Below are 12,918 nucleotides of genomic sequence, written 5' to 3' on the forward strand. Positions count from 1 at the left end.
TGGCCGTCCTCCATCCTGAGGGACTGCGCATGCGCAGCCCTTTCTATACCTCCAGTGTATGTTCCTTTAACTTAATTGGCAGATCAGGCAACCTCCCTATATTAAGCACCTGTGGTCAACACCACGTTGCCTGATCTTGGAGTCTCATTCCCCATGAGTCTCTGAAGGTGTTCCTGTGTTTCCTTGTTTATTCAGCCCTGCTGATTCCTGTGGTTTCCAAACCACTTCTACCTCTGTGGTTTCCAAACCACTTCTGCTACTGTGGTTCCCATACCACTTCTACCATCTACTGTATCATCGTGACTGTGAGCTGATTCCTATCCGCTGCCTCCGTGCACTACAGTCTTCTAACCACTTCAACTCTACCATGTATCATTGGGACTGTTAGCTGATGCCTATCCGCTGCCTCCGTGCACTACAGTCTTTCATTCACATCCACTCACCTGTTCATGATTGTGACTGCCAGCTGATTCCTATCCGCTGCCTCCGTGCACTACAGTCTTCAACCTGCAACCCGTCTGTGTTTCATCGTGACTGTTTAGCTGATTCCTATCCGCTGCCTCCGTGCACTACAGCCTTCAACCTGCAACTCGTCTGTGTTTCATCATCGTGACTGCTAGCTGATTCCTATCCGCTGCCTCCGTGCACTACAGTCTTCAACCTGCAACCCGTCTGTGTTTCATCGTGACTGTTTGGCTGATTCCTATCCGCTGCCTCTGTGCGCTTCAGTCTTCAGTCCTTGTCAACGCTCCCGTGTTTCCTTGAGTCTGCCTCCACTATTGCTACCCGCTATTCTCCGTGATCAACAGTGCCTGTTCAACTCTGCTCTCCCGTGTCCCATCGTTACTGCACCTGCTGGTTGCTATTGGCTACCTCCGTGTTCCCGCAGAGACCCGCTACTGCTACTCCTCAGCACTACTCATCCATCTACTGCTGATCCGCTCTCCACGCTTTCCTGTGTTCCCTGCTGGTCTACCTACCCGTGCGCTGCACCTACTAGACCACCGCTTCACCCATCCAGGGACTTCGCATCCTGCCGGCCTCCTGCCGTTCAGGTATCTCTGCACTCCTGTCTGACTGCCTCCTGAACCACGGTATGCATACTTCTCATTGACTGTGCTGTGTATTGCATACCTTGCTGGACTGTGTTGGTTCTCCTCTGGAGTGTGCTATCCGCTGAGTCTATTGCCATCATTGACTGTGTTATCTTATGCTGGACTACTTCAAGAGACTTTCTATATTGGCAGTATTGTTCAGTCATCTATACATTTATATTGTGCATATCACTGTGGTTCAAAGTCAAGGTGCCCGTGTATATATTGTGTTGCAGTCTCTCCCCGTGCACCTCCTCACATATATATTCAGTGGTACAACTTGCTAGTGGCAGACCACTGACCCCTGTTTACAGTTTCACCTGTTCCAGTATCCTCTCACATAGCAGTGGTACAACTTGCTAACGCAGACCACTGACTCCCCGGATACCTCCACTTGGATTCCATTCCTTCACTCAGACAGCGGTACAACTTGCTATCCGCAGACCGCTGACTCTCATCACCTCCTCGTTTCTGTTGGACATTCCTCCTCACTATAGCAGTGGTACTACTTGCTACCGCAGACCACTGACTACCTTCACGTGTCCTTTGTCCATACAGTTCCTCGTGTATTACTACCTCCATATTGCCAGTGCTGCTAGTCATAGACTTTCCTGAGCATCTCATCATCTGCTATTTCCTGTTCCGTGATCACCCTGCTACCAGAGTACCATATTACCACCTATACTGCTCTGGTAAGCCTATCACCTGGTGATCCCTGGGTAAAGACTCCTAGTGCCCGTGACAGTAAGATCAGGCCATGACAGACCCAGATACGGAACCTACTGCTAAAGAGATGCTGCAGCATCTGGTCAGTCGGGTGGAGCAACAGGATGCTCGCCAACAGCTGTTACTTCAATGTTACCAATCGTTAACCTCCCAAGGAACATCTGGACAGACTGTTACAGCTAGTATTGAAGCTCCTGTGCTTTCCTCCGTTTCCCCAGTGCCATCCCAGGTGTCTACAGCTCCTACGCTTCACCTGCCTACTCCGTCAAAATATGACGGGGACCCCAAAACTTGTAGAGGTTTCCTTAACCAATGTTCAGTCCATTTTGAACTCCAACCTCAAAATTTTTCTACCCATCGTTCCAGAGTGGCCTATCTTATCTCATTGTTTTCTGGACAAGCCCTGGCTTGGGCCTCCCCTCTGTGGGAAAGAAACGATCCAATTCTACAAGATAGTGCCAAATTCATTTCCACGTTCCGAAGTGTGTTCGATGAACCAGGTCGTGTGACCTCCGCTGCTTCCAGCATTCTTCGTTTGCGACAAGGCTCCCATACAGTAGGACAGTATGTCATTCAATTTAGGATCTTAGCCTCTGAACTTCAGTGGAACACTGAAGCATTAGTTGCCGCCTTCTGGCAGGGGCTCTCCGATAAAATTAAAGATGCACTGACTACCCAAGAGCTTCCTTCGTCACTAGAAGATTTGATCTCTCTTTGCCATCGTGTAGACATGAGATTTCGTGAAAGAGAATCTGAGAAAACAACTTCTGCTAAAGCACCTCTTCGTTTAAACCCTCAATTTCGTCCAGTTTCGCCTTCTGTGATTCCCATGGAGATAGGACGTTCCAAATTATCTTTAGAAGAGAGGAAACGAAGAGTAAAGAATAGACTCTGTATCTATTGTGCTGATTCCACACATATGCTCAGTTCTTGCCCTAAGAAATCGGGAAATGCCAGGCCCTAACTAGTTCTGGAGAGGTGAAGTTAGGGTCCCTGGAGTCCTCTCCATTGTCTATGAAATCTAAAGTCTGCGCTTTCGAGGTTACGATTTCCTTTGCTACTAAATCCTTTGAGTCACAGGCATTGATTGATTCCGGAGCAGCAGGAAATTTCATTTCTAAATCACTAGTGAATCAATGGTCCCTACCAGTGATCACTTTAAAAACACCCATTACTGTGACGGCTATAGATGGATCACGTCTCATCAATGGTCTCATCACCCAGAGTACGTCTCCAGTAACCCTTCAGATTGGTGTACTACACCATGAAGAAATTTCGTTTTTAATTCTTCCTGTTACGACAAGTCCGATTGTCTTAGGCCTTCCATGGCTTCAATGTCACTCTCCCCAGATTGACTGGCGCACCCCTCAAGTTACGTCTTGGGGGCCTGAATGTCACCATCGTTGTCTCTCTCAAGTTATTCCTCTTAAAGTACAGCAATCTTCCATCTCATCTTCCTCCCCGGGACTCCCTCCTCAGTATGCTTCATTTGCCGATGTGTTTGATAAAGCTCAGTCTGAACGTCTTCCTCCTCATCGTTCTTGGGATTGTCCGATCGACCTTCTACCTGGCAAGACTCCTCCCAGGGGTCGGGTCTATCCTCTCTCGTTACCTGAAACTCAAGCCACATCTGAGTACATACGGGAGAATCTCCAGCGTGGGTTCATTCGACCTTCCACCTCTCCCGCTGGAGCTGGGTTCTTCTTCGTCAAAAAGAAGGATGGATCATTACGCCCTTGTATAGATTTTCGTGGACTCAACGCCATTACTATCAAGAATCGGTATCCCATTCCGCTGATCACTGAGCTATTTGATCGCATCAAGGGAGCTCGGATATTTACTAAGTTGGATCTTCGTGGTGCCTACAATTTAATTAGAATCCGTTCCGGTGACGAATGGAAGACCGCGTTTAACACCAGAGATGGGCATTACGAATATTTAGTAATGCCCTTCGGGCTGTGTAATGCCCCCGCGGTTTTCCAGGATTTCATCAATGAGATCTTTCGGGACTTATTATATGTATGTGTCGTTGTCTACCTGGACGACATATTGATCTTCTCACAGGACCTGCCTTCTCATCACCAACATGTGGCAGAGGTCCTCTCCAGACTACGGAAAAACTCATTGTTCTGTAAATTGGAAAAATGTTCATTCGAGTTACCCCAGATTCCATTCTTGGGGTATATAGTTTCCGGAGTTGGCCTGAAGATGGATCCAGACAAAGTAAATGCTGTACTACATTGGCCTCAGCCAACTACTCTTCGTGCCATCCAGCGTTTTTTAGGTTTTGCCAATTACTATAGACGCTTCATTCAAGACTTCTCATCCATTGCATCTCCCATTGTGGCCTTAACTCGGAAAGGGGCTAATACTAAGCAATGGTCATCTGAGGCTCTCCAAGCCTTTCAAATCCTCAAAGAGTCCTTCTCGTCTGCTCCCATTCTGCGACAACCTGATGTGACACTCCCCTTCTTCCTAGAAGTAGATGCCTCTAATGTGGGCTTAGGAGCTATTCTCTCCCAACGCTCGGAGCAACAAAAATTACATCCTTGTGCCTTCTACTCTCGGGGTCTTCTGCCCGCAGAGAAAAACTATACTATCGGGGACAAGGAGTTGCTGGCCATCAAAGCTGCATTAGAGGAATGGAGATACTTGTTGGAAGGAGCTCGCCATCCGGTGACGATCTTCACGGATCATAAGAACTTGTCATATTTGCAATCTGCTCAATGCTTGAACCCTCGTCAAGCAAGATGGTCTCTTTTCTTTTCCCGTTTTGAATTAATTATAACCTTCAAACCAGCTGCTAAGAACAAGAAAGCTGACGCTCTATCTCGAGCTTTTGTGACGTCCTCTGATGTAGAAGAGGTTCCCAACCATGCTATTCTAGACCCCAAATGTATTTCTCTGGCTGCTTCATCCACCAAAATGCTACCATTTGGGAAGACCCTCGTGCCTCCTACTCTGAGGAGGAAAATCCTTTCGTGGTTCCATGCCTCTCGTTTTTCTGGACACGCCGGTGAACATAAGACCTTTGAGATTCTCTCTCGTAGTTACTGGTGGCCTTCAATGAGGAGAGACGTCAAAGAGTTTATTGCTTCCTGTGATTTATGTTCTCAGTTCAAATCCTCCCGCAGAACTCCAGCAGGGTTGCTGCGACCACTACCCATTCCGTCCAAGCCTTGGACCCATATTAGTATGGATTTCGTTACTGATTTGCCACCAAGTAAGAATCACAATACTATTTGGGTAGTGGTAGACAGATTTTCGAAGATGGCTCATTTCGTCCCTCTGTCCGGTTCACCTTCCTCGTCTACTCTGGCTGAACATTTCATTAAAGAAATCTTCCGCATCCATGGATGTCCGTCTGAGATTGTGTCAGATAGAGGAGTACAATTCGTTTCCAGATTCTGGCGGGCCCTTTGTAAAACCTTGGGCATACGATTAGCACTCTCATCGTCTTACCATCCGCAATCTAACGGACAAACGGAACGAGTCAATCAAGATCTTGAGACTTTTATTAGGATGTTCTCTTCAGCCAACCAAGACAACTGGGTAGAATTGCTCCCTTGGGCTGAATTCGCCCATAACAACATGTACCATGAGTCATCATCCAAAACTCCATTCTTTGTGGTCTACGGTCACCATCCGTCTTTTCCGGAATTTCCTGCCCTCCCGCCCACCCAAGTTCCTGCTGTGGAGACTGCTTGTCAGACCTTCAAAAATATCTGGTCTCAGGTCAAAACCTGTTTAAAGAAGACATCTAACAAATATAAGTCTTTCGCAGATAAGAAGAGGCGGGCTATTCCACCACTAAAAATTGGAGATCGTGTCTGGTTATCTACCAAAAATATTCGTTTGAAGGTTCCATCTATGAAATTCGCCCCTCGTTTTATTGGTCCATATAGGATCATTCAAGTTATCAATCCAGTATGTGTTAAACTTCTTCTTCCTAAGAATCTTCGGATCTCCAATGCCTTCCATGTGTCCTTGCTCAAACCTCTCATCATCAACCGTTTCTCGACTCCTTCCTCAGCACCGCAGCCAGTTCAAGTTCATCAGGAGGAGGATTTCGAGATTACTGAGGTATTGGATGCAAAAATTTCGCGAGGAGTCCTCCGTTTCCTCGTTCATTGGAAGGGCTTTGGTCCTGAAGAGCGTTCATGGATCAAAGCTGAAGATCTTAATGCTCCTGCCCTTCTGAAGAAGTTTTATTCCAAAAATCCGGACAAGCCCGGTTCCAGGCGTTCTGTGCCCACCTTTAAAAGGGGGGGTACTGTCACTCACCGGACTGTGAGTGCTTCTTCCCGGACATTTAGGAACCGTGGCCGTCCTCCATCCTGAGGGACTGCGCATGCGCAGCCCTTTCTATACCTCCAGTGTATGTTCCTTTAACTTAATTGGCAGATCAGGCAACCTCCCTATATTAAGCACCTGTGGTCAACACCACGTTGCCTGATCTTGGAGTCTCATTCCCCATGAGTCTCTGAAGGTGTTCCTGTGTTTCCTTGTTTATTCAGCCCTGCTGATTCCTGTGGTTTCCAAACCACTTCTACCTCTGTGGTTTCCAAACCACTTCTGCTACTGTGGTTCCCATACCACTTCTACCATCTACTGTATCATCGTGACTGTGAGCTGATTCCTATCCGCTGCCTCCGTGCACTACAGTCTTCTAACCACTTCAACTCTACCATGTATCATTGGGACTGTTAGCTGATGCCTATCCGCTGCCTCCGTGCACTACAGTCTTTCATTCACATCCACTCACCTGTTCATGATTGTGACTGCCAGCTGATTCCTATCCGCTGCCTCCGTGCACTACAGTCTTCAACCTGCAACCCGTCTGTGTTTCATCGTGACTGTTTAGCTGATTCCTATCCGCTGCCTCCGTGCACTACAGCCTTCAACCTGCAACTCGTCTGTGTTTCATCATCGTGACTGCTAGCTGATTCCTATCCGCTGCCTCCGTGCACTACAGTCTTCAACCTGCAACCCGTCTGTGTTTCATCGTGACTGTTTGGCTGATTCCTATCCGCTGCCTCTGTGCGCTTCAGTCTTCAGTCCTTGTCAACGCTCCCGTGTTTCCTTGAGTCTGCCTCCACTATTGCTACCCGCTATTCTCCGTGATCAACAGTGCCTGTTCAACTCTGCTCTCCCGTGTCCCATCGTTACTGCACCTGCTGGTTGCTATTGGCTACCTCCGTGTTCCCGCAGAGACCCGCTACTGCTACTCCTCAGCACTACTCATCCATCTACTGCTGATCCGCTCTCCACGCTTTCCTGTGTTCCCTGCTGGTCTACCTACCCGTGCGCTGCACCTACTAGACCACCGCTTCACCCATCCAGGGACTTCGCATCCTGCCGGCCTCCTGCCGTTCAGGTATCTCTGCACTCCTGTCTGACTGCCTCCTGAACCACGGTATGCATACTTCTCATTGACTGTGCTGTGTATTGCATACCTTGCTGGACTGTGTTGGTTCTCCTCTGGAGTGTGCTATCCGCTGAGTCTATTGCCATCATTGACTGTGTTATCTTATGCTGGACTACTTCAAGAGACTTTCTATATTGGCAGTATTGTTCAGTCATCTATACATTTATATTGTGCATATCACTGTGGTTCAAAGTCAAGGTGCCCGTGTATATATTGTGTTGCAGTCTCTCCCCGTGCACCTCCTCACATATATATTCAGTGGTACAACTTGCTAGTGGCAGACCACTGACCCCTGTTTACAGTTTCACCTGTTCCAGTATCCTCTCACATAGCAGTGGTACAACTTGCTAACGCAGACCACTGACTCCCCGGATACCTCCACTTGGATTCCATTCCTTCACTCAGACAGCGGTACAACTTGCTATCCGCAGACCGCTGACTCTCATCACCTCCTCGTTTCTGTTGGACATTCCTCCTCACTATAGCAGTGGTACTACTTGCTACCGCAGACCACTGACTACCTTCACGTGTCCTTTGTCCATACAGTTCCTCGTGTATTACTACCTCCATATTGCCAGTGCTGCTAGTCATAGACTTTCCTGAGCATCTCATCATCTGCTATTTCCTGTTCCGTGATCACCCTGCTACCAGAGTACCATATTACCACCTATACTGCTCTGGTAAGCCTATCACCTGGTGATCCCTGGGTAAAGACTCCTAGTGCCCGTGACAACAGTTCTGAGTCAATGACAACATCTTTGCAGCAAGCTTGAGTGGTAGGTGAAAATATTACTAGCTCAGTTTTTGAAAGATTGCATTATGAGGTGCCAAGGGGACATCCAAGGTGAAATGGCAGGAAAACATTCAGTAACACAATGGAACACAGATTGTGAAAAATCTTGAAAGTATAGATACATTTGGGTGTCATTCACATACAACTGCCGCTCTAAAAAGCGTATTAGTTTTCTAAGACAAGTGGTATAGAAAGAGAAGAGCAGAGGACCAAGGATTGTGCTTTGTGGTGATCCAACTGATAGAGGAAGCAGAGAGGTGGAGATCTAGAAAAACAAAACAAAGTGAAGGAGTGGTTTCACGAGTTGTAGAGGATCCAATAGGTTGTTTAAAGAAAAGAACCATGTGAGGCAATTACTGCCACGCCTCTCAAGAGGCTTAAGCTGGGTACACACTACAGAAATTTCGACCAACCTTTTATGCCGAGCGATTTTACATGCGACCGATGGTCCGATCGCTCGGTCCATGGACTGCACACACACTAGCCTTGTTTAGGACCATAAAGGGAAGAGCGGACGTCCCTTTAGCGACTTTTTACAGCCATGTTGTCGTGAGCAATGACTGTAATTTCGTACACACTGAAGCAACATCGGTCGGAAGTTTATACACACTACACAGCGGAAACGAGATTGGAGAGAAAATATTAAACGGTACGACCCACCAAATGAGGCGACAATCGTCCATTTGGGCAGACTTTCGACCATCGTGTCACTGCACACACTGACCCCGACTTTTGAACGAGCGGTCGTATGTCGGCAGTTTGAGCCGATTATTGGACGAAAACAGTGTAGTGTGTACCCAGCTTTAGATGGGATAGCATGAGACTTGATTAGTGGGAAGATAATCTAGGAGATAATTTGGGTCAGAATATTTTTTTCCCCCAGAATAGAACAAAAGTTACGTTACATTGTACATTCATAAGTTATATTACCTCTTTTTAACACAACTCTCTTTCCTTCTGCATAGCTAGGTAAATCATGGCTACTTGATCACTAGTAGAACACGTTAATGGTAGAGCTTGCTGATTCATTTTCTACCTAAGTGATGGGATGGGCTTACTACCCCACCCCATCAAGCTTTTTTGGGTTCCAGTGGTTTAAGAAACTAGTTGCAGGTCAAGGAGAAAAAGGTAAAGATGAAGACGATAGTTTCCATAGCTTGGTAAGTTTTTAGAACAACGTTTTGTCTTTCTACTTTCCCAGAACTTTGAGGGTGAAAAGGGCAGTCATATATCTGACTGATTCATAGAGCCTTGCATATCTGATGTGTTATCTGTCCCATAAACTGCATACCCTTACAGTGATCCCCCCAGAAGAAGCCGGATGGGGGCCTTTGCAATAACTAAATGTTGAAAGCCTGTTATATCTTCTATATTGCAGCTAATGTGGCAGTGAACTGCTCGTCCATGGGCTGCATGTATGTAAATGGCCTCTAGTCCAACCTGCATGCATAGCATGTATATTACTCTTTTCCTGCACTTAAAAAAAAAATCCAAGGATTTTAACTGTTTAAAGAGTATTATTTATTATGTTTTAGCCTAAACACAAGATCACACGTGATATATATTACAGTATCCTCTAGTTATAATCAGATCTGGTATATTATCTGATTTCAGTTGCTTTGTATTTCTGTATCACTCAAGTCTAGGAGCAAGCAGGTGCAAACTGCAATATGCACTGTGATGGGGACATACAAACACAAGTACATGCACATATATGACATGTAAACACACCAAGAGGGGAGGGAGCCAGGAGATAGGGGTGGCGTCTGATCCCCAGGAAAGGGGACCAATGGGAGCAGTCACTAAAACACCCAGTGATGTCTCCCCACACCTGTGTCGTCTGCCTCAGTCACACAGCGGCCTTAGTCGCGCTGATGTTTCTCTATAAAACATCAGTGCAGTGCAACTTTAGGTTGTGTCACAGTTCTGGTGAATACAATCCTAACTGTACTGCAAGCCAAGGTAAGAACAATTGGAGTTGCTTTTTCTGACTGTGGCAATGTCTGTACTCAAACCATATTAAGCACATTCAAACAATTACCATGTTTGACAAGTGGATGAAAGCTAGAGAAATCTTCAGATTAGCTCAGCACTATGCCCTACCTCCCACATTATCTTAGTGTCGTGGAAAGTATCAAAAATGTGTGGAAACTAAGTGGCACGGAGGAGTGTCATCAAACAAAATAAAGTGCTTGCTACTCTTGGCTCTGCCAAGATTTTCTATTTTTTCTAGATTGCAAGATCTCTTTATGGGGAAGCTAATTGCAGTATTCTTGTTTAGTAAACTTCTGTCAATCCCACATGTACTTGCACTTTTCTTTCCATAATGAATGCACATAGACCCTGCTGGTGTACTAGATGGCAGGTCTTTACTACCAGCTCCTATTTTGCAATTCTCAAATCACATCTCCACACCCAGCTAAAACAAATCACTTCTGCGCATCCAGCTAAACGGAGCATTAAAACAATATAGTCAAGGCACAGTAACCACATTATAAGGAACGGTTATTATGAATAAGGTCTGGTAGCAGAAGGGAGACAACAGCAGTCACTATGCTTCTCATAGGAATTAATGACCCTAGTGAGCTGCCTTCTCTTCTTCATCTACCAAATGTAAAATGCAATGAAGAAACGACCCGTGTGCAGAAGCCTAAAGGAGATGTAATCCCTTGTAACGGTTAATAGAGCAAAGTCAGCAAAGACATATGTGCGAATGAGTCTATGTGGCAAAAAAAGACTGCAGCAATATTTGTATGTCAGGTATAATTCAGGTGTACAAACTTACACTATACTTAACTACTTTTTATTCCTGCCCTCCGGGAGTTCCCCTCAGGGAATTCGGGAGTCTCCCGGACATTCCAGGAGAATGGGCAAGTATGACTTATACCCAACTGAAGAACAAAAATGCAGCTTTACAGTATTAGTTATAAATGTGAAAGTTGCATTACCCTATTCGTACACAATATACAATAGTGATGTGTCCTATACACAAGAGGGAACAGTGTATTGACAGTGTTATTAATAAATTAAAAAGTTGCATTTTCCAAATAAAATGCAGTAAAATACAAACACCCCTACATCTGTAGTTTACCGCTGTTTATATCTAATGGGAATCGGGAATCTTGTTTCCAGTAGTCCTAATGGAAATGTCAAAAAAAGAAATCTGAATAGATGGCTGCTATTTGATAATATAGCTTCAACACTAATAAATGTGGTACTATCAGCTAGAGGGATCAATACACAAACAGCCACTCAGAAGTGGCTAGTTATTGCTGCTGTTTGCATCATCACCACGTATACCAGGCTTCCACTACCTGCAAAAGATATGTTTCGGAATAAATGTATTTGGGGATGCATCAAAGTCTCATTAGCTTATATCTGTATGGGACGTGATATATGTATACATTTATTGTGTTCAACTACTACTTGCTCACTCCCTGTTCTGACTTTCCGTGTAAAAGGGGACACAAGTCTAAAATATCCTCAACTCTATATTTACGCCCCACAAAAAGATCTACATTCAACTCTATATGAAGCCCTAAATGTTATGTCAAGTACCAGTAATATGGAGAGAGTGGACAACACCATCAATATGCTTCTTTATCTATAAAATGTATAAACCCTTTTTCATCCATTTAAAAACATTACTATAATAAACCGTCATGATGGGGGAAGAGTTCTAATGGTTATTATAAGCAGCAAAACCTTTGTTTTATAGTCACACCTATAGTTTGTAAGTGTACATTTTTAAAACAAAACAAAACAAAACAAAAAATACTTTTAATACGTGAATGAATGCAAACTTTACAACCCTAATCTCATGTTATATTAATAAGCATTGAGTAGTGTTTTATTTATCTATTAATGATTTACATTACACCGTTATATAGTTTTTTGAAAGACACCACTGTCAAGATACAGTAGGTATGGAAAATGCATTATACACATTACATAACACTACACTCTGTTAGACCACGCTGTTTGAGGTTTATATACTGGGATTCTTGTCAGTATTATTTAGTAGTTTCTTGTTCTACCCACCCAAACTAAATTTAGCTATTTTAAATTAGATGGGCAGTTGTTTATCTTGGAAGCCGCTAGATAAATGCATCGGAAGGGAAGGTGGATTGTGGGACCTAACTAACGGAATGAACACTGGCTGTATGGCTGGGTCCTGGTTACAGTTTTCTGATTGTGTCCTCATAAGTCTACAAAAAAGGTTTTCAAGTAGGATGTAACATTGCATTTGAAACAATACTGAGCATGGGAGGTGGGGTTACTTAAAAGTTGAACCCATGCCAAAAAAGTTTCAAAATACAGGTAAAATTATGAATACATTATCTATCATATTTATCTATCTAGTTGGGTGGACACTCAAATGTTACCAGTGACTTTTATTGGGACTCCAGAAATTCGTTTAACCACAGGAAGCAGCATAATTGTCCTCAGTTCCTAAAAAAGCTGTATAATCAAACACAGTCATTGTTCTTTGATTTATTTACCTCCCAATATTTTTCCTGAGGTACTTGGAAGAAATGTAGTAATGGATGCATGCAAGAAATGGTATGGTCACCAGCGCTTCCAAAGCGTTAGCCCTCCCCCCAAATTCCCTCCTCTAAAAACACCCTTAAATTGCTGAGACACCTGCATCTGGTACCAAAGCCGTAACTTAGAATGCTAGCGCCTGGGGCGAGCAGGGCTGGATTAACCATAGGGCTAACTGGGCTACAGCCCAGGGGCCTATGGCATCCAGAGGGCCCTTGAAAGTGCTCAGCAGCAGTATTCATCGGTCGGGGCCTCACGGGGGAATGGAGGCCCCCTTAGCCCAGGGGCCTCCATTACCTTAATCCGGCCCTGGGGGCGAGAAAGAGAAATGC

The 12,918-nt window shown here is 45.0% G+C and overlaps 1 protein-coding gene across 1 annotated transcript in view; it reads right to left on the minus strand.

The window, feature by feature from the left end:
• MAFK (MAF bZIP transcription factor K) overlaps positions 1 to 12,918 on the minus strand; it is a 34,665-nt gene that overhangs the window by 20,884 nt on the left and 863 nt on the right. The window lies entirely within an intron of this gene.

The sequence above is a fragment of the Mixophyes fleayi genome, chromosome 7, assembly GCF_038048845.1.
Source record: "Mixophyes fleayi isolate aMixFle1 chromosome 7, aMixFle1.hap1, whole genome shotgun sequence".
NCBI lineage: Eukaryota > Metazoa > Chordata > Amphibia > Anura > Limnodynastidae > Mixophyes > Mixophyes fleayi.